The following is a 21,788-nucleotide window of genomic DNA, read 5'->3' as shown; positions in this document are numbered from 1 at the left end:
TGGTTCGGAGTGGTTGTCAGGGACCACCGGTACCTGGGGGCGGTTGTCAGAGTCGCCGGTGGCTGAGAGATGTTGTCGGTGTCGCTGGTGGCTCCGGGGCGGTGGTCCTGACTCTGGACGAAGGTTAGCGGCAGCGGTTGCCTGCCGGGTTAGCCGCGGTGGGCGGCAGAGGCGAGGTGGGCGGCGGTGGGGACCACCTCTACTGCAGTCCCCGCATCCCGGGAGCCGCCCTTTGACGCAGCGACGGGCGTGATTGCATCACACCCGCTATAGCGACCCTGCAGCTCCGGAAGCCCCCGCTTCCCAGCAGGCGCGCAGACGCAGCCTTCTCCCTTCCCTCTTCCCCATGTTCTGCTTTCTCAGGGACCCCTGGCAGTTCTTCTTGGCAGGAGAGGGAGAGACAAACATCGCTTTCAGTACTTGCTGCGCCACTCGCTTGCTGTGTGGTCTCAGAAAGCTTACCTGACCTTCTCCGAGGGTCTTGTCTGAACTTGGACAAGTTTCTTTACCTGTGTCTCATTATTCCATCTGAAAACAGAACATACCACAAAGGTTTGTTTTAAAGCACCACATACACTTGCCCAGCCATGGTACATGCTAAGTGCTCTTTAAGCATTAGCTTTTTTCTTTATGTTTTTTACTTACTTAATTGATTGATGGATTGATTAATTTTGGCTTGCAAGATCTCAGTTTCCCCGCCAGGGATTGAACCCAGGTCACGCCAGTGAAAGTGCCGAATTCTAACCGCTAGACCACCAGGGAACTCCCTGTTTAGTTTTTTAATGTATTTCTTTTGGTCAGTCTTTAATTGAAATGTATTGCTGATAGATCTTTTGCCACCTGAAAGTGTCTCTGGCCCTCTTTTACAAGGTTGGTGGAAATGCACCTTGGTACAGATATTCTATCAAACCCTTAAACAACGTACCTATACTTCCACTTAGTTATTCCACTTTGAAATTTTGATCCTAAAGGGATGATCCCAGCCAGAAATAATGGTAATTAGAAGAATGAAGGTAGTGATGGTAGTAGTGGTGATGATCATCATTGTCGGAAGTGTTGGCAGAGGTGAGGTGAAGTAGCCTAATCTAAGAGCTACTTAGAAGATAGAATCCACAAGACTTTCTGCGAGGTTGGACATAGGAAATCAAAAAGAGGAAAATTCCAAGCCAGGGGTTTCCAAAGGATAGTGATTCCCCTGATGTGGTTAATAGCCTGCAACCTTCAGCCCTGGTTGCTCTCTATTTAGCTCTGCTCTTTTCCATCAACTGTGCTAAATCCTAGAACCTGTTCTGGGAATATGGGGCAGCAAGAAAATATTGAATCTTCAGTTTGAATGGGGACACATACACCAGAGCACTAAATCCTATAACACACATCAGCAAGAGCCAAAATCTCATGTTTGTCATTGAATTCTAGTCTACATTTCAAAAACCTGCTCTTTCAATATGCAGCGTCTTCCTGAGCATAAAAAAAGAATCACTGGACTTCCCTGGTGACGCAGTGGTTAAGAATCCACCTGTCACTGCAGGGGACATGGGTTCGAGCCCTGGTCTGGGAAGATCCCACATTGCCATGAAACAACAAAGCCTGTGCGCCACAACTACTGAGCCTGCGCTGTAGAGCCCGTGAGCCACAACTACTGAGCCTGGGTGCCACAACTACTGAAGCCCACACACCTAGAGCCCATGCTCTGCAGCAAGAGAGGCCACTGCAATGAGAAGCAGGCGCACCACAGTGAAGAGTAGCCCCCACTCACCGCAACTAGAGAAAACCCATGCACAGCAATGAAGACCCAACGCAGACAAAAATAAATAAATAAAATAAAATAAATTTATTTAAAAAAAATTATTAGGTAGCACCATGGACAGCAAAACAGGTGTCAACGCAGAGGCTTGCTCCTTCTGTCAGAACCACGGACAGCAACACCAATGGGGGCTGGTTAAGCTACTGGCGCTTGCTTTGGGCTCAACCAGGAGCAACGCAAGATGGTGTAGGTAGGTGGTGTAAGCAATCGGTGGACCTCCCTATTAGTGGGACTAAGTGCCTGGTCCAGAGAGGGACAAAATGTAACTGAATATTAGGGCAAATGTCAGGCAGAGTCCACACAGCAAAGCTTTCATTCCATCCTGGACCAGGAGTCTTTCTGTCTCAAATTCATGGACAGCAACACCAGGTCTGGTTTTCCCTTCTGGCCAAAATGCCTCCTTAATGTGTGCCAGAGCCTATGTGTTGGAACGTGGACAAGGGGTCAGAGAGTGCGCGTATGGTTCCTGCGGTGTATGGTCCACATAAAACGCTCTCCTTAGAGGTTTCTACTCTCGTTACAAGGGGTGCTTCTCCAGATTGATGAGCTATGCTTGGTGCCTTGGTTTGGGTTGCCCCCAAATCGGACCCTGTAATGGTTAATTTTGTGTGTCAACTAGACTGGACCACGGGATGCCCAGATATTTGGTTAAATGTTATCCTGAGTATTTTGTGAGGGTATTTTGGGGTAAAATTAACATATAAGCTAGTAGACTGAGTAAAGCAGATTGCCCTCTATAATGTGGGTGGGCCTCATCCATTCAGCTGAAGTCCTGAATATAACAAAACGTTGACTTTCCCCTGAGTAATAGAGAGTTCTCCTGCCCGACAGCCATTGCACTGGCGTATTGACTCTTCCTGGGTCTGTAGCAGCCTGCCTGCTTTTGTCCTTGAACTGCAACATTTGCTCTGCAGATTTTAGACTTGCTAGCCTCCATAATCATGTGAGCCATTTCCTTATAATCTTTGTGTATAGATACATAGATATAGATGTGGATGCAGATATAGGTATATAGCTATAGACGTGGAGTTATACATATGGATATAGAGAAATAGATTGATCTATCTATCCTACTGGTTCTATTTCTCAGGAGAAACCTGACTAATACAGACCCTGATACAGGGACTTGGGTCCAGGTGATCCCAGGAAGCACATGTGGGTGTGGGGAAAATGAGACAGGGGAGGTAGAAAGTCTAAGAAACAGTGCATTAATGAGCAGATTAGCACAGTGCATGATTAGGGCTCAATTGTTCTTTTTATAATTTATTTGGTTGCACAGGGTGTTACTTGCAGCAGGCGGGCTCCTTAGTTGCGGCACATGGGCTCCTTAGTTGTGGCGTGCAGGCTCCTTAGTTGTGGCATGCAAACTCTTAGTTGCGGCATGCATGTGGGATCTTGTTCCCTGATCAGGGATCGAACCTGGGGCCCCCTGCACTGGGAGCACGGAGTCTTATCCACTGTGCCACCAGGGAAGTCCCAGGGCTTAATTGTTCTGATTACTCTCTGAGAAACTGTGTAGAGGGCATCTCAGAATTGTTCCACTGCAGGCTGGGAGGCTGGAGCAGTAATCCAGCATTCTCCCTTCCCCAACCATCAGGAATTGTTTCTGGAACTTTTTTTTTTCTTCAAATGTTTATTTATTTATTTTTGGCTGTGTTGGGTCTTTGTTGCTGCATGTGAGCTTTCTCTAGTTGCAGCGAGCGGAGGCTACTCTTCGTTGCAGTGCACGGGCTTCTCACTGCGTTGGCTTCTCTTGTTGCAGAGCATGGCCTCTAGGTGCGCGGGCTTCAGTAGCCGTGGCACGTGGGCTCAGCAGTTGTGGCTCATGGGCTTAGTTCCTTTTCCTGGACCAGGGATCGAACCCGTGTCCCCTGCGTTGGCAGGTGGATTCTTAACCACTGCGCCACCAGGGAAACCCTGTTTCTGGAACATTAACTGTCTTATCCTTTGAGTTGCTCCTGTGTGTGGCTCAGCAAATTCCCCTGATGCTTCAGACAGCTCTCAGGCAGAGAAGCAGGCACTTGGAATGGGGAGCTGCAATCACGCTGGAAGCTCTTTACCACAGCTGCAGGTGAACTCAGAGGTGAGTCTAGGGGATATTAGATAGGGCATCAATAGTGCCTGCTTTAGTTGGCCACTACATCTCAAATACAGCCCGAACTTTGTTGTGCAAACAGAACTTGGAAAAAGTACATGACTCATAAGGCTTATTACATCAGGTAATAAAGTCATACTATAAATATACTAATACTACCTGTATTACAGGTAGTATTTAACTGTATTTAACTTCGCAGTACAAAACTCTCATCAATAAGCATTAATATTTTTCCCTCTGGTGCACAGTATCATGGAGGTCTGAAGTTACATTTGAATACCTTATTCCTTTTTTGATTTTATTCAGGTTACTAAAGCCCAATCCTCCACAATGAACCCTCTCCACTATGCCACCAGGCTACTGAAGGAGATCAGAATCCAACAGCAAGAGATCCGCCAGACTTTACCTTAAATAGTTTAGATAATCCTGTTTGCCACTCTACGTATAAGTCTTAGAGGGCACACCTACTGACACATTTTGACCTTTTTCTTATCACTTTCTGTTATGTTGTCGTTAATTCTCCTTCACCATGATACCAGTATCTCTGAGGCCCTTGTTCACAGCCTCTGTTTTAAGTGGACAACTGTGGCCTTTCCAGTGCACTTGCTGCTCATTTCAGAACTGATCCTCTCAAGCAATTCATGGCTTCCCCTGTGATTCCATTAAATGGAATCCATTGGGAGGGATGGCTGGTGATTACAAATTCTAAACATAATGAGCAATACCTTCATGAATTTAGAATTGTTCTGCAGGAGTAACCACTGTAAACTAGCAGTAGGAGTGTGCCACCTTGCTGGGGGGTGCCTACTTCCCCAGGTTTTGGTGGCCCGCCCTACGCACTAGATTTCATACCAGGGCTGGAAGCAGCCTCCACCACGCTCTAGCAGTGACAGTTTCTCCAGATATCTTCCCACCCCTGCCCCTAGTGGCCCATCACTTTCTTCACATTACTGATGTCCTCTGCAATAATCTGCTAAGGCTTCCAACAACCCTCTCCGTCCAGGTCCGCAAGCCAAAGGCAGCTTTCTCAGGCTTTTTCCCACAGCCTCATTGCTGTTGACAGCTTTGGAATCAGTACAAACCAAGTTTGCACATCTTGTTTCTGATCAGAGGCAACCTTTCCCAGCACGACGTTTGATGACTCCCACAGAGACCTTTTCTGTCTCCCGCCTTTGATTCCTACCTTGCATAGCCATTTGCTACCAGCTCTCTGTTGGGATGCTCTAGCCTGGGAGCACCCATCACCAACTAGACTTTCAGTCCAGTGGAACATGTTCCCCCTCTCCTGTGCATGACCCCAGAATGCAACCAAGGCAGGGACTCATGCCAAATATTGGCATCATAAAGAGATTGAGGTGTCAAAAAAAACCTCTGCCACTCAAATTTTCATCTGGGGTCACTTACAACATTAAAATCTGTCTCATTTTCAAAGATTCTTTAGCAGTGTGTCTCATCTGCTCAAGAAGTTTCTTAAAGGGATAAGTTGGCATTGTGATCCAGACACTTCTGTCTGACAGCCAATAAGAACAACTATGGTCACTTCAACTTTTGCTTACAATTGACTTATTATTCCATAATGTATGCCCTCCCATGATGTTCATAATTATATCTGTGACTGGGCTTTAGTAGTGACATGGAGTACATCAGTCCTACCCATAGACTTCACAAGATATATGAAACTTTTCTCTGTTACTCTCATATACCGTTCCAGAAAATTGCCTAAGGAGTGACTAGTCATGATTTAGGTAAAACCAGCTGGAAGGCTGTGCAACCTCATCCCCAGTCTAATTAGCATTTAAATGTTCACTCCTGAAGAGGCTTCCCCAACCTGTTTTCTATAAGCCGTGGTCTACTTCCAAAGGTGACTCCAGGGATTTGCCTCTCTACCCCTAGTGACAGCCACAGTTGTATTTGGTCAAGATGGACTGGGCTATGATGCAGTAACATATTACAACCCTCAAATCTCAATGGATTAATACAACTACGTTTCCCACTTGCTTACATTTAATGTCCATTGAAGATCTGTGGGAGGTTCGCTCCACATAGACACGGCACGGCTCACACACCAACATCTTGTGGCTGTAACATGAGAAACAAGAGGGCTCCCATTGTTGCCATGCGGGAAGAAAGGGCATGGAGAACTCACTTTCCTTTTTCTCTGTTGTGGCCTAGGGTTTGACACAGTCATTTCTACTCACAACCCATTGGCCGGGACTAGTCACATGCCCTGTCTAACTGAAAGGCAGCTGGGAAATGTGGGTGGGATCATCGGTGAACAGTAAATGTTTTTGTCACAGGTATCTACTGCATAATGTCTGTCTGGCACACCTGGATCAGTATACCTACATAAACATCACAGATCAAATTTACTGTTCAGTGTGCATATATTTCAATTTATTCCTCAAGACAAAATAGAATACCTTTTTACTAACACATGACTAAAGCCCAGAGTAATAATCCGTTCTCAATCACATGTCTAATATGGCACGTTAAGTAAAAAAGAGAACTGTCTCTCCTTTTCTAATATCTGGGCCTTGGAGAATAGTTCAAGTCCCTTAATTGGGATTCCATTGACATTTGCCCACTACCTCACTGGGTGTGGTACTTCTTCTCGGGGGTGGCTCAGACTCTCACTCCATTTTACCCTGTAGAATTACTGACTGACACTTAGTAAATCCTCAAAAAGCTTAGATGGCTGCAGGGATCTTCCAGAGAAACAGAAATTTATTTCTTACAGTTCTGGAGGACGGAAGTTCAAGATCAGGATGCTAGCATGATCGATGGTCGGTTTCTGGTGATAGCTGTCCCTTTCTGGCTTGTACATGGCCACCTTCTCACTGTGACCTCACCTGGTAGGGAGAGAAAGTAACGTCTCTGGCATCTCTCTCTCTCTTTTTTAAAATTTATTTTATTGAAGTATAGTTAATTCACAATGTTGTGTTAATTTCTGCTATACAGCAAAGTGATTCAGTTATACACATATATATATTCTTTTCCACTATGGTTTATCAGAGGATATTGAATATAGTTCCCTGTGCTATATAGTAGAACCTTGTTGTTTATCCATTCTATATGTAATAGTTGCATCTGCTAACCTCAAACTCCCAATCCTTCTCTTTCCCCTCCCCGCTCCCCCTTGGCAACCACAAGTTTGTTCTCTATGTCTGTGAATCTGTTTCTGTTTCATAGTTAGGTTCATTTGTGTCATATTTTAGATTCCACATATAAGTGATATCATATGGTATTTGTCATCCTTTTTCTGACTTCCTTCACTTAGTATGGTAATCTCTGGGTCCATCCATGTTGCTGTAAATGGCAGTATTTCATTCTTCTTTATGGCTGAATAGTATTCCATTGTATATATGTACCACATCTTCTTTATCCATTCATCTGCTGGTGGACATTTAGGTTGTTTCCATGTCTTGGTTATTGTAAATAGTGTCCCAGTGAACATTGGGATACATGTATCTTTTCGAATTATAATTTTGTCCAGATAGATGCCTAGGAGTGGGATTGCTGGATCATATGGCAACCAGGAGTTCCTTTTTTTTTTTTTTTTTGCGGTACGCGGGCCTCTCACTGTTGTGGCCTCTCCCATTGTGGAGCACAGGCTCCGGACGTGCAGGCTCAGTGGCCATGGCTCATGGGCCCAGCCACTCTACGGCATGTGGGATCTTCCTGGACCAGGGTACAAACCCGCGTCCCCTGCCTCGGCAGGTGGACTCTCAACCACTGTGCCACCAGGGAAGCCCAGGAGTTCCTTTTTAATGGCTGAATAATACTCCATTCTGTGTGTGTGTGTGTGTGTGTGCGTGTGCATGCATGTGCGCATGCACTTGTGTGTATAACTTCTTTATCCATTCATCCATTGATGAACACTTAGTTCCCATGTCTTTGCTAATGTAAATAATGCTCTAATGAATGTGGATGTGCAGATATCTCTTCAAGACATTACCAAACCAAACTTGGGTCTATTTGCCTGCAGCAAAGCCAATCTACTGACACGGGGTTTTGGTGAAGAAAAGTACAACATTTATTGCAGGGTAACAAGCAAGGAGAACAAGCAGCTAATGCTTGGAAAACCTGAACTCCCTGATGGCTTTTAGGAAATGGCTTTTTCTTTCTTTCTTTCTTCCTTCCTTCCTTTCTTCCTTTCTCTTTCTTTCCCTTTCTTTCTTTCTCTCTCTCTCTTCCTTTCTTTCCCGTATCACACAGCATGTGGGATCTTAGATCCCTGACCAGGGATCAAACTCGTGCCCCCTGCAATGGAAGCACGGAGTCTTAACCACTGAACTGCCAGGGAAGTCCCTAGGGAAGGGTTTTAAAAGACAAAGTGAGGGAAAGTGTTGTGGAGTATGTGATCAGCTCACACACAATTTTCTTATTGGTGGGTGGTGAGGCAACCAGATGAGGTCACAGAGGTCAGCATTATCAATCTTCACGCTCCAGCTCATCTGGGGGCTACATGCTAGTGGTCAGCATGCAGTCAACTTCTTCCATCTTGTGGGGGTTTTAATATCTGAAAAAGAACTCAAAGATTTGGATCAGGATATTATCTATAGCCTCTGAGGAGGAATTAAAGGTCATTGACTTTGTTTTATGGTTAAACTATTATTATTTTGTCTTGCTTGATTGCTTTCCTTTGTTTCTGTATTTCTGATTATATTTGCTCTTTGGAAGGCCTAGGAGGCTAAAGTTTTTTTTAAAATAAGAGATGGAGGACACAGGTTGGGTGTCTTTCCCCAGGAAGACCCGGTAGGGTCCTGCTCAGTTTCAAAGATAGTGATTTCATTTTCTTCAGGTATATATCCAAAAGTAGAACTGTTGGATCATATAGTTGTTCTATTTTTAATTTTTTGAGGAATTGCCATACTGTTTTCCATAGTGGCTTCACCAATTTACATTCCCATCAACAGTGAGCAAGAGTCCCCTATTTTCCACATATTCACCAGCACTTAGCTCTTGTCTTTTCTGGTAATAGCTATTCTAACAAGTGTGAGGTGATATCTCATTTTAGTTTTGAAATGCATTTTCCTGACGATTAGTCATGCTGTGCACCTTTTCAGGTACCTGTTGGCCATGTGAATATCTTTTGGAAAAATGTCTATTCATCTATTCCGACCCTTTGCCCATTTAAAAAAAATTTATTTATTTATTTGGTTGCACTGGGTCTTAGTTGTGGCAGGCATGCTCCTTAGTTGCAGCTCCCAGGCTCCTTAGTTGTGGCTATCTGGCTCCTTGGTTGTGGCACATGAGCTCCTTAGTTGTGGCATTCAAACTCTTAGTTGCAGCATGCATGTGGGATCTAGTTCCATGACCAGGGATTGAACCCAGGCCCCCTGCATTGGGAGTGCAGAGTCTTAACCACTGCACCACCACGGAAGTCCCTGCCCTTTTTTTGTTTTTTTCCTGCCCATTTTTTAATTGGATTATTGGGTGGGAATTTTTTTTTTTTTTTTTGGCTGTTGAGTTGTATGAGTTCCCTATATATTTTGGATATCAACTCCCTATCAGATATGTAGTTTACAAATATTTTCTGCCATTACATAGGTTGCCTTTTCATATCATTGATTGCTTCTTGACTATACACAAAATTTTCAGTTTGATATAGTCTCACTTGTTTATTTTCACTTTTGTTGCTTGTGCTTTTGGTGTCACATCTAAAAAAATAATTACTGCCAAGCCCAGTGTCAAGCAGATTTTCCCCTATGTTTTCTTCTAGGAGTTTTATGGTTTCTGATCTTACATTTAAGTCTTTAATCCACTTTGAGTTAATTTTTGTAAGTCACGTAAGATAGGGGTCCAATTTCATTCTTTTGCATGTGAATATCCAGCTTTCCCAGCACTGTTTATTGAGAGACTATCTTTTCCCTATTGAGTATACTTGTCTCCTTTAGGTCAAAGATAAAAAATAATCTTAACTGTTAAAACATTGGTCTGTATGCAATGCTCCTGTCTCTTCATAGTACCTTAACTGAACTCACTCAGTTCCCTTGGTCACAATATGAAATTGCTTTAGCCAAAAATATTCAAGTTTGCTAAGTATACTATTTAAAAACACAGTGCCTTTAATATTTCCTTTATACTTCCTAGTAAGGCTGAGCCCTCTTCACTGAAGTACCTCTTTTTCTTCAATGACTCAGAGACTCAGAAATATGTAAGGGTTCTCAGCTTCCATGTTCCTGCACATCTTGGTGTGCTACTCAGAGCTCTGTGCCCTGCAAAGAAAGAGCAGCTGGCATCCCTCTCAGTCCGCCAGGTGCAGGGCCATGGGAACAGGAGATCTTAAAGCCATGGGGATCGGTGATGCACCTGGTATGGGTACAAAGGCTGGCCTGAAATCCGGGTGGGCTAGAAGGAAAAGGCAGGAATCTGAAAAGTACTAGAGGAAGAGAGAGAAAGTACACAAGGAAAAACATGTACTTCAAGGCAAACAGACATGAGTCCCAGTCCTGGCTCTGAATTGTTATCTCTTCTGAATAGCTATGTCTTCATTGGAATAATCAGGTTGTTGGAAGGATTATAGAGTCTTACAGTAGGTGCTCAGTAATGAGTAGTTCTTATCAAAGTTATTATGCCAGAGCAGGTGCAGAGGGGCTTATGATGTTGGCAGAGTGCCTTTGCTGCTAGATATTGGCACATCTTTATTAAACTATACTTGCAACCCCTTAAAAAGCCATTAGGTATTAACTAAGCAAGAACATAGGGAGAAAGAATTTCCTTCTTCTCCACCTAATCCCTACTCTTATTTCGGTCTCCTAGATTGGCACCTCAGCCTTCCTATGATTTTTTGCCGTCAGCCAGGCAAACCCAGTGACAGGCACCTGAACATCAGGCCAAAAGAGTTGATGTTTGGAAAGAATAATTTTTCCAGAAAGGAGGATAAAGGGTAAAGATGTAGTTTCACCAGCTCTTGCTGATTCAGCCCCTGATCTTAGAGTTCTTCACAAAAGAAACTGAGTTGTTTATTATCAGGCATTATGCATTATTTTTCTGAAGTCGGTTTCTAAAATATTCCTAAAGGAAGAAAACTTCCTTCTGTATTCCTGGTACTGAGCTGATGGTTTCATTTCCTATAATCCTCACAGTAATCCTAGGAAATGGGTATTTTTAGTTCCGTTGAACAGATGGGGAAGCTAATGATTGGAGAGAGGGCGTAACTTTTCTAAGCCAAGTTAAACAGCTTGTAAGTGGTAATTAACATTTGTTAAGTGTCTACCCAGAGCCATCTCAATGATTATTATAATCAGTAGTAGTAATAGCACTGGCAGTGACAACTGCTTTTGAACCCTGTATATATTAACTGTATATATATTATAGTTATTAGTTTATATATATATATATATATATTTGTGTCTAGTTGGGGAGGCTAAATAAGAACATATATATATTCTCATTTATATATTACTTATAATACAAATGTAAATGAGAATATGATAAATTCAGTCCAGATACTCATCCTCACGGCTGGCAGGCAAGGTTAAGGCAAAGAGGGTCAATAACTCTTCCAGAGCCAAACAGCAGGGAAGTAAGTGGTTCAGCCAGGAAAAACCTGGCCCATATTCTGTGAATTCCTTCAGAACCAGGACATATACTTCTCTGTGTTTTAACACAGAGTTAGGGTGCAGTGATTTCAGGCTGATTAATTTTCTCAGTACTAAGCTAGTGTTGCCAAACCTGTCAAACTCAATCTCCAATATTGACGAGGATTTAGGACATGGAGTTTTCATGCATTGCTGCTGGGACTGTGACGTGCTTCCCTCCCTATCAAGCCATTTGTTGATTGTGCTGAAGTCTTTACCAGGCATGTACCTTCTGACTCCACAATTCCACCTCTTGGTGTTTACTAGAAGGAGAATGATCATGGATCTGTGCCAAGATTTATACCCAGGAGTCTTCACTGCAGTATCGCCTGAAAAAGCATAAGTTAAGAAATAAGCTCTGTGTTCAACAATACAAGATTGATTTAAATTGTAGTATATCCATAAAATGGAATATAATTTGCTACTAAACCTGATGTTTTTTTTAACTGTTTCCAATATTCTCCAATTATCTTTTATTTTTTAAAATTTTATTTATTTTACTATTTATTTGTTTGCTATGGGTCTTAGTTGCAGCAGGTGCGCTCCTTAGTCACAGCTCGTGGGCTCCTTAGTTGCGGCTCGCCGGCTCCTTAGTTGTGGCATGCGAACTCTTAGTTGCGGCATGCATGTGGGATCTAGTTCCCTGACTAGGGATCGAACCCAGGCCCCCTGAATTGGGAGCACGGAGTCTTAACCACTGTGCCACCAGGGGAGTCCTAAAACTGATGTTTTGAAAGAATATGCAAAGCCATGGACCAATGTCCATATTAACTGAAAAAAAATCTAGTTAAAATATGACCCTTTCCCATTATATATGTACACACATGTGTGTGTTTGTACACAAAAGGAACAAAACACTGCAGTATTTATAAATGGGCATTTGGATTACTTGTAACTTTTGTTTTATTTTTCTTCTTAATTCAGTTTCTGAAGTTAGTTCTGTGGTGGGAGTTCCCTGGCAGTCCAGTGGTTAAGACTCTATGCTTTCACTGCAGGAGGCACAGGTTCGGTCCTTGGTTAGAGAACTAGGATCCTGCAAGCCATGTCATGAGGCCAAATAAGTAAATAAATAAAAATAAAGTCAGTTCTGTGGCAAGGGGGAAAAACATTATTTTTAAAAAGAATAACTGTAATATTGCCTCTGAATCTAATTTTGATTAAAACCATTTGGATATCCATAGGAATGAAGGGAGTGTGAGGAGGATAATAACAGAAAATTAATTTACATTCCAGCTTCAGAAAAATAGGTTCCATTTTTTTTCTCTGATACACTGTCTAGGGGAGAGGCCTAGTCAGGAAACACCAAATAGGGTTCAAATAGGATGCAATACTGAGCCTCTGTTTTTCCAATTAAAAGCCAACTAACTATTTATTTGGGAAAAAAAAAAAGACACTCTCGAAAGTTGGAAATTTCTTGAATGGTTGACTCCAACTCTCTACTGAGTTTGCCCTTAATATTTGGCAAATACTCTATTCAAAACAAACGAAGGCAATTATGCTGGTCTAGGGATTCAAGGAGGTCAAGGTGAGCAAAGAGCCCTCATACAGTTCCTCAAAAAAAAAGACTATTTTTTAGAGCAGTTTTAGGTTCACAACAAATTTGAGCAGGAAGTACAGAGTTCCCATATACCCTGAGCCCCCCACCCACAGGCTCCCCCAGTATAGATGTCCCACACCAGTGTTACATTGTTCCCATGATGAACTTTCGTTGACACGTCATCATCACCCAAAGTCCATAGTTTCTGTCTGGTCTCACTCTTGGTGTTATACCCTCTATGGGTTTTGACAAACACAATTTATTTCTATTACAGGACTAAATTTATTAAAGTTAGTTTCATAATTACAGCTAGAGCTCACTGGGAAAGGTAGAAATAATGTTGAAAGGGCCAGTTGGGAAGGAAAGGACCAGTGGATCAGTGCCTCCCTTCAAAGGGTAGCAATCCTAACCAAACAAGGGTCTCCTAGAGGGTGGTCTAGGACAAGCCCCTCTGTACCCAGTCGGCAAAGGGCACTCACACAGAATTTCTGGACTCCTGTCTCAGTCAGACACCAACACAAGAGACTTGGCCTGACACTCCTTGTAGCATGGTAGCCTCTCAGTCCACTGAGGTCCCTGTTGCCCATCTAACCTCTATGTTCAGTGAAGAATTCCCTGGGGTGGGGTCTGCCCTTCCCCTTCCCTTGCAGAATACAGGGAGAAATGCTGGATGGCCTTTTTAATACCCCAAACCTCCCTCCCTTGACAAACTAGAAGCAACTCAAATGTTCTGATAATTATAAAAATGTTTGTCTATGGTAACCTTTGGCTCCCAACTAGGTTAGCTGTATGAAATTTGTCCCATATATCCCTCTTCAAGCCTCTAGTTTCCGTGGATGCATCTGTCCCATTTCATACCACCACACTGGAGGCTCTTAGCTCCTTTCTTTTATAGTTTTTTTTTTCTTTTATAGTTTTTATTTTATTTTATTATTTATTTATTTAGCTGCGTTGGGTCTTCGTTGCTGCGCGTGGGCTTTCTTTATTTGCAGCGAGTGGGGGCTACTCTTTGTTGCAATGCATAGGCTCTCATTGCAGTGGCTTCTCGTTGCAGAGCACAGGCTCTAGGCACATAGGCTTCAGTAGTTGTGGCATGCAGGCTCAGTAGTTGTGGCTCACGGGCTCTAGAGCACAGGCTCAGTAGTTGTGGTGCATGGGCTTAGTTGCTCTGTAGCATGTGGGATCTTCCAGGACCAGGGATCGAACTTGTGTCCCCTGCATTGGTAGGTGGAGTCTTAACCAGTGCGCCACCAGGGAAGTCCTGCTCCTTTCTAAAGTGAAAAATTCTTCTTATTCTGACCTATTCTGAAGAAAAGTAGGTTGGGGAGTACTTCAACTGCACCCTAGACTTCATGATTAGAGCCTGAGACATTTTTTTGTGTGTGGTATGCAGGCCTCTCACTATTGTGGCCCCTCCCGCTGTGGAGCACAGGCTCCGGACGCGCAGGCCCAGCGGCCATGGCCCATGGGCCCAGCCGCTCCGCGGCACGTGGGATCCTCCCGGACCGGGGCACGAACCCGTGCCCCCTGCATCGGCAGGCGGACTCTCAACCACTGCACCACCAGGGAAGCCCCCTGAGACCTTTTAAAGTAACGCAACTCACTAACTTTATTCATATCTAATCTGTTTCTTAAAAACATTCCTATAATGAGTGAGCCTGAATACTGTGAGATATAATTGAGGCTTCTCACCCTGGGGCTTCCTGGTACCTTTACCCATGCCATGCCCCCCTTTTACCCCCATTTTAGCTGGGGGCTCCTTGATGTCTGAGGTACTGTGTTATCCTGGGCCTAGAAGGAAGCCTGGTAGGGAGTGGGTGATCTGTTGATGTTGGTTGGCTATGCTTGAGTGGACTCAGCCAAAGCAGAGAAATGAGGCAAAATCACTTCCCTTAAACTGTCTTTCACTAAGGAGGGGGCTACAATTTGCAAGTTCATCTGCAGCAGCTCTGAGCTGTCCTGGTGTAGAAGAGCATTCAGAAATAAGGAACCCAAGGCTTGGTAAGCATGGGCCCTTTGTCCAAGGTACACAGCAGAGCTGGAAACAGACCAGTTTCTTGGCTCCTGGTAACTTCTCTGGCCTCTTTAGAGGTGTGTCACTCTACCCAGGCTCAGCTGGATTGTGAACCCTCAGGTGCAAGCCCGGAAGTCTCACAGGACTCTGAGTAAGAGCTTGCTGCCCACAAAGCACATGGACAGACAAGACTAGGTGTGGTAGGTGAAAAATGTTCCTAAAAAATATCAGATCCTAATTCCTCAAACCTGTAAATGTTACCTTATATGGGAAAAGAGTCTCTGCATATGCACTTAAGGATCTTGATATGAGGAGATTATCCTGAATTATTTGGGTGGACCCTGAAGGCAATCATATGTAACTTTATAGGCAGAAGGGGATATCACAGAAGAGAAAGTGATGTGATCACAGGGGCAGAAATTGGAATGATGTGGCCAAGTCAAGTAATGTTGTCAGCCATTGGAAGCTGGAAGAGGCAATAATACCTTGATTTTGTCCCAGTGATACTGATTTTGGACTTCTGGCCTCCAGAATTGTGAAAGAATAAATTTCTATTATTTCAAGCCACCAAGTTAGTGGAAATTTGTTATAACAGCAGTAGCAAACTAACACTAAACAACATAAAAGGAATGATTGCCACACAGAGCAGAAACTATGAGCTGGTCACCCAGCAGCATTTCCATTCCCCCACCCCCTTTTTTATTTTTGGCCACACTGTGCAGCTTGTGGGATCTTTGTTCAAGCCGAGTCCCAGCCACTGGACCACCACCCCCCCAATTCCCTTTTTTAAAGTCGTGTAGGAACTTCCCTGGTGGTGCAATGGTTAAGAATCTGCCTGCCACTGCAGGGGACACGGGTTCGATCCCTGGTCCAGGAAGGGATCCCACATGCCGTGGAGCACATGCCGTGGAGCAACTAAGCCCGTGCACCACAACTACTGAGCCTGTGCTCTAGAGCCCGTGAGCCATAACTACTGAAGCCCGCGTGCCTAGAGCCCATGTTCCGCAACAAAGAGAAGCCACCACAATGAGAAGCCCACGCAACACAACGAAGAGTAGTTCCCACTCGCTGCAACTAGAGAAAGCCCGCACACAGTGACAAAGACCCAATGCAGCCAAAAACAAAAACAAAAATAAATAAAAATAAAATAAATAAAATACAGTAGTGTATGTGTTTGGGAAATTTAGGGCTGCACGGGCTCATTGGAGATAATACAGTATTTAAAGACATTACAGAGGCTTCCCTGGTGGCACAGTGGTTGAGAATCCGCCTGCCAACGCACGGGACATGTGTTCGAGCCCTGGTCCGGGAAGATCCCACATGCCGCGGACAAATTAAGCCCATGTGCCACAACTGTTGAGCCTGCACTCTAGAGCCCGTGAGTCACAACTACTGAGCCTGCATGCCACAACTACTGAAGCCCGTGCTCCACAACAAGAGAAGCCACCGCAATGAGAAGCCCGCACACCACAATGAAGAATAGCCCCCGCTTGCCGCAGCTACAGAAAGCCCGTGCAGCAATGAAGACCCAATACACCCAAAAATAAAATAAAATAAATAAATTTATAAAAATAAATAAATAAAAGCTCTAAAAAAAAAAAGACATTACAGGATGAGAGAAAATCAAGTCACCGGCAAGATAACAGTTTGTTCTCCCTATTCATGGATTCCATATTTGTGAGTTTATCAGCTTGCTAACATTTATTTGTAACCCCCAAATTGATACTCGTAGAGTGTTTGCAATCATTCATGGCTATGCACAGAGCAGTGAAAAATTTGAGTCACCCAATGAACACATTACCAGCTTAGGTTGGACAAGGTGCTGTTCTGCCATCTTGTTTCAGTTCACATACTGTAAAAAAATGGTCCTTTTCGTGGCCTATTTAGTGACACTTTTGTGCTTTTTGTTGGTGATCTTGCTGTTTAAAATTGTCCAAGAAGGCTATGATGTGCCTTTGAAAGAAAATAAGTGTGTTACATAAGCTTTGTTCAGGCATGAGTTATAGTGCTGTCGTCTGTGCGTTTTCACGTTAATCAATCAACAATACATATTAAATAAAATTTTTTAATTTGATTTAAAAATTTATTGAAATATAGTTGATTTACAATTGTTAGTTTCTGGTGTAAAGTGATTCAGTTATACATGTATAAAAATATATATATTCTTTTTTTTACACTCTCTTCCATTATAGATTGTTACAAGATATTGAGTAGAGTTCTCTGTGCTATACTGTAGGTTCTTGTTGGTTATCTATTTTATATATAGTAGTGGGTATATTTTAATCCCAAACTCCTAAGTTATCCTTCCCCCCTCCTTCCCTTTGGTAACCATTAGTTTGTTTTCTGTACCTGTGAGTCTATTTCTGTTTTGTAAATAAGCTCATTTGTATCCTTATTTTAGATTCCACATATAAGTAATATCATATGATATTTGTCTGTCTCTGTCTGGCTTACTTCACTTAGTATGATAATCTCTAGGTCCATTCATGTTGCTCCAAATGGCATTATTTCACTCTTTTTTTTATGGCTGAGTAATACTGCATTGTATATATATCTGCCATATCTTCTTTATCTATTCGTCTGTTGATGGACACTTAGGCTGTTTCCATGTCTTGACTCTTGTAAATAGTGCTGCTATTTAATTAATTGATTAATATGATGTATTACTTGGATTTATTTTCAAATGTTGAACCATCCTTACATTCCTGGGTAAGTCTCATTTGCTCATGATGAACTATTTTTTCTTGGTTCCTCCTAGTTTCTAGGTCCTTTTTACAGTAATCTGCATTTCTGCCAATAGCCTTTCTTAATTCCTTCAGTATTTTCATTATCTCCTTTTTGTCTATTAGACTGAAGAGGTCTGTTTCATTGTTTGTTGTTTCAGGGGAATTCTCTTGATCTTTTTATTGGCAATGGTTCCTCTGCTTCTTCATTTTACTTATATTTCTCTTGCTCTGAGTTTAGGAAAAACAGTTATCTACTGTGGTCCTGGAGGGCTATACTAATGTGGGAGCGTCCCTTTGTAGCCTACGTGGGTTTAACATTTTTGGCGCAGGGGCTGTTTTTAGTATGGATGGCTGCCACCTCTTTCCTCAGTGTATGCTGGCCATTATCCCCTTGATAGAAGGTGTGACTGGTGGTGTGGTGGCCAGAGCCTGCACTGGATGTTGAGTGGGGCCTCCTCATTGCTCTTTGTCACTGCCCTGTCAGGGGCAGGGTCTGCTACCTAGATGTTGGAGTAGACGTCCCCAGATCTGTTTCTGAGCTGCATTACTGAGCTGTGGTGTGAGGTAGGTGGGACTGGAGCACTCCCACTGGGAGGGGAGCCACTGAGTATTCCTCTGCTGGAGCTGTTCACTGGTGAGTGTGCTCTGATGTGTCACCTTTCACCCATTGTCCGGGATCACAAAGTACACTGGTTTGGCACTGCCCTTGGCCCTGCCTCAACCATGGGTATGCCGGCCATCCACCCAGGTGTCTCAAGGACACCAGCACAGAGCCACTGAAGTCAGGTCCCAGGACAGCACAAGTCCCACACCTGGGCCTGCTGTGGGAGCTATAGAGGTAGCTTAGACCCTGGCACGGCCCAGTCCCTGCGTGCATGCACCCACAAAGCCCTCAGCTATTAAGGCCAGACCCGTCCCAGCCGTGGAAGCACCCGCTGTCTGTTCGGATGTCCCACAGGCACTGAATTTTCAGCCCTGCTTCCTAAGTTGTGTGGCCCCTGGGGCTCAGCTGTGCTTTTGGCCCTACCTCTGAATGTGGGCAAACTGCTGGTGTCTGCTCCCGAGGCTGCGCTTGGCCTCGGAGCCTGTCTAGGTGGCATCTGGGGCCTGCAAGACCGCCCAGGTGGGAGCTGGCCGAGGTGGGGTGGCTGGGGCATGCTCTCCCGGAGCCTGCGTGGGCAGGGGCTAGCACATGGAGAAAGAGGCTGTAACGGCAGCACCCCCTCCCCTGTTCGTGCACCACTTAACAACGGTGCTTCGTTTCTATGGTGGGCCTGGCTTCTAGCCCTGGTTGTGGCCGTACCACACTCCAGCTCCTTCAGTCTGTCTCCGAGCAGCCAACACCAGTCCTCTCCCCAGGTTTGTCCTCTAAACCCCATGTTTCAGCACCCAGCCCCCACCTGTACCAGCGGATGTGCGTTAGGCTGGGGGTACAGGGCGGTGGCTCGGACCGTCTGTGTAGTCTCTCTGTTCTGCCTGCCACAAACCAGTTGCCGTGCCCTCCTCTGAGCCTCTGAAGCTCCTTTTCTGTCCCAGCTGATCTCCCCGCAGGTGAGGGGCTTCCCAGGGTGTGGGAATCTTTCCTTTCTTCAGCTCCCTCCCAGCGGTGCAGGTCCTGTCCCTTTTTTTCCTCCCTTTCATCCTACCCAGTTATGTGGAGATATTTCTCATCCTTTCAGGTGTTTTAGGACTTCTGCTGGTGTTCAGTAGGTGTTCTATAAGAATTGTTCCATTTGTAGATGTATTTTTGGGAGGAGGGGAGTTCCACATCCTACTGCTCCGCCATCTTGATTGGAGCCTCTCATTTGCTCATGATGTATTGTTTTAATATTGTTAAATTTGATTTGCTAGTACTTTTGATGTTTTCATCTATATACATATGGAATGTTGATCTATGCTTTTCTTGTGATGTCTTTGGTTTTGGTATCAGGGTAATAATGGCCTCACAGAATGAGTTAGGCAGTGATTCCTTTCTTTTTTGGGAGACTTTGAGAAGAATTGATATTAATTCTCCTTTAAAGGTTTGGTAGAATTCACCAGAGAAGCCATCTGGTCCTGGAGTTTTCCTTATTGGAATTTTTTTGGTATAACTGATTCAATCTCTTTACTTGTTTGAGGCCTATTCAGATTTTCTATTTCTTCTTCAATCAGCTTTGGTAGTTTGTGTGTTTCTAAGAATTTTTAAAATTTCATCTAAGTTGTCTAAATTTTTTGGCATGCAACTGTACATAGTCGTCTCTTACATTTTATTCTGTAAGGTTAGTAGTAATATCCCCACTTTCATTCCTGATTTTAGTAATTTGAGCTCTCGTCAGTCTAGCTATAGACGTTTCGTTTGTCAAATTTATTGATCTTTTCAAAGAGCCAAATTTTGGTTTGATTTTCTCCATTGTTTTCCTATTCTCTATTTCATACATCTCCACTCTAGTCTTTTATTATTTTCTTCCTTCTGCCTTCAAAATGTTAACTAATTAGGGAAATGCAAAGCACAACTGAGACACCACCTCACACCCAACAGGATGGCTACTATCAAAAAGAGTGTTGACGAGGATGGAGAAATTGTAACCCTTGTGCACTGCTGCTGGGAATGTAAAATGGTACAGCTTCCGTGGGAAACGCGGCAGTTCCTTGAACAATTAAAAATAATTACCATTTGATCCAGCTATTCTGCCCCTGAGCATATACGCAAAAGAACTGAAAGCAGGGTCCTGAAGAAAACTTGAACACTCATGATCATTAGCAGCATTATTCATAATAGCTAAAACATGGACGCAACCCGAGTGCCCATCAACAGACAAACGGACCAGGAAAATATGGTATATACATACCATAGATATTATTCAACTTAAAAAGGAATAGGTATTTCTAAACATTTCCCTTGTAATTTCTTTTACCTTATATTTTTAAGTTATTTTCTTAGTGATAGCCCTGGGGATAATAAGTAACATCTAAATTTAGTTTGTAACAACCTAGTTTAGACAACTTTAGTTTGTAACAACTTCATATCAACAGTGTACAAAATCTTTGTTCCTATATAGCTCCATCCCCCACTTCCTATGTTTTCCGTAGTTGTCAATCCTACTAAGAGGTGTCCCCAACCCCTGGGCTGTGGACCAAGGAGAAGACTGGCACTTAATTATTGCATTTTCTTTTGCTTTTTATTTGAGTGTGTGTTTGTGTGTGTGTGTGTTTATATTACTCATTGACTTCTGCTCCGTAACTTTTCTCAGAGGTATCTTTAAAGTGCTTCTTTGGGGGAATTTTCTCATTTATAGGAAGTTTTAGTCCTAGTTTCTGATTGCTTCAGTTGAAACTGTCTACAAACACAATGGGAAATTGGGGCTTCATACCGTCCACCTCTACCCCAAATGTTGAGAATTAAAAAGAACAAACCTGGTAAAATCCTGGAGACCAAAAGCATGCTAGACAGGGTGGGTGTCAGTGGGGAGCAGCAGCCCCAGGACGCCTCCCTCCTCCCTTGGTGGTTGAATCAGAGGGATGCAGACAGGCTGAGTGTGGTCCGAAGTAAAGGGTTTAAACTCTTTCATTCCTTAGCGGTTCTCTCGGTGACAAAGACAACTGATGAAGGCGAAATAACTGAACGTTAGGAACCGGGCCACACGGCAGGTGAGCAGCTGGCAAGCGAGCAAAGCTTCACCTATTGCTCCCCATCGCTTGCATTACCGCCTGAACCATTACCCTCCACCCCCCGTCTGTGGAAAAATTGTTGCTGAAATTGGGGACTGCTGCTATTGAGGATCCCTTGCATGTGATTTGAGTAGCTTCTCTCTTGCTTTCAAGATTTCCAATTTGTCTGTCTTTCAACAGTTTACATATTTCAAAAAGGATCTCTGAGTTTATCCCATTTGGAGTTTATTAAGCTTCTTTCTATATGTAGATTAACGTTTTTTTGTTTTTTTTTTTTTAGATTAACGTTTTTCATCAAATCTGAGAAATTTTTAGCTATTATTTCTTCAAATATTTTACGCTTCTTTCTCTCCTCTCATCTGGGACTCCCATTATACATAT

At 43.6% G+C, this 21,788-nt stretch overlaps 1 long non-coding RNA gene across 2 annotated transcripts; it reads right to left on the bottom strand.

Annotated features, from left to right (window-relative positions):
- Positions 1–4: 4 nt before the first annotated feature.
- On the bottom strand, positions 5–21,488 carry LOC132518575 (uncharacterized). 2 transcript variants are annotated; one of them, XR_009539919.1, is made up of 6 exons: positions 21,153–21,488; positions 16,835–16,986; positions 11,712–11,811; positions 6,635–6,748; positions 5,902–5,978; positions 5–528 (listed from the first exon to the last, which is right to left on the bottom strand). It is a non-coding gene; the product is annotated as an uncharacterized LOC132518575 (long non-coding RNA). The 2 variants fall into 2 exon arrangements; XR_009539920.1 differs by lacking the exons at positions 11,712–11,811; positions 16,835–16,986.
- Between the last annotated feature and the right edge of the window lie 300 nt (positions 21,489–21,788).

Source organism: Lagenorhynchus albirostris, chromosome 3 (assembly GCF_949774975.1).
Source record: "Lagenorhynchus albirostris chromosome 3, mLagAlb1.1, whole genome shotgun sequence".
In the NCBI taxonomy this organism is placed as follows: Eukaryota; Metazoa; Chordata; class Mammalia; order Artiodactyla; family Delphinidae; genus Lagenorhynchus; species Lagenorhynchus albirostris.
The sequence above is the reverse complement of the archived record's forward strand: the minus strand, read 5'-3'. Positions and strand labels throughout refer to the sequence as shown.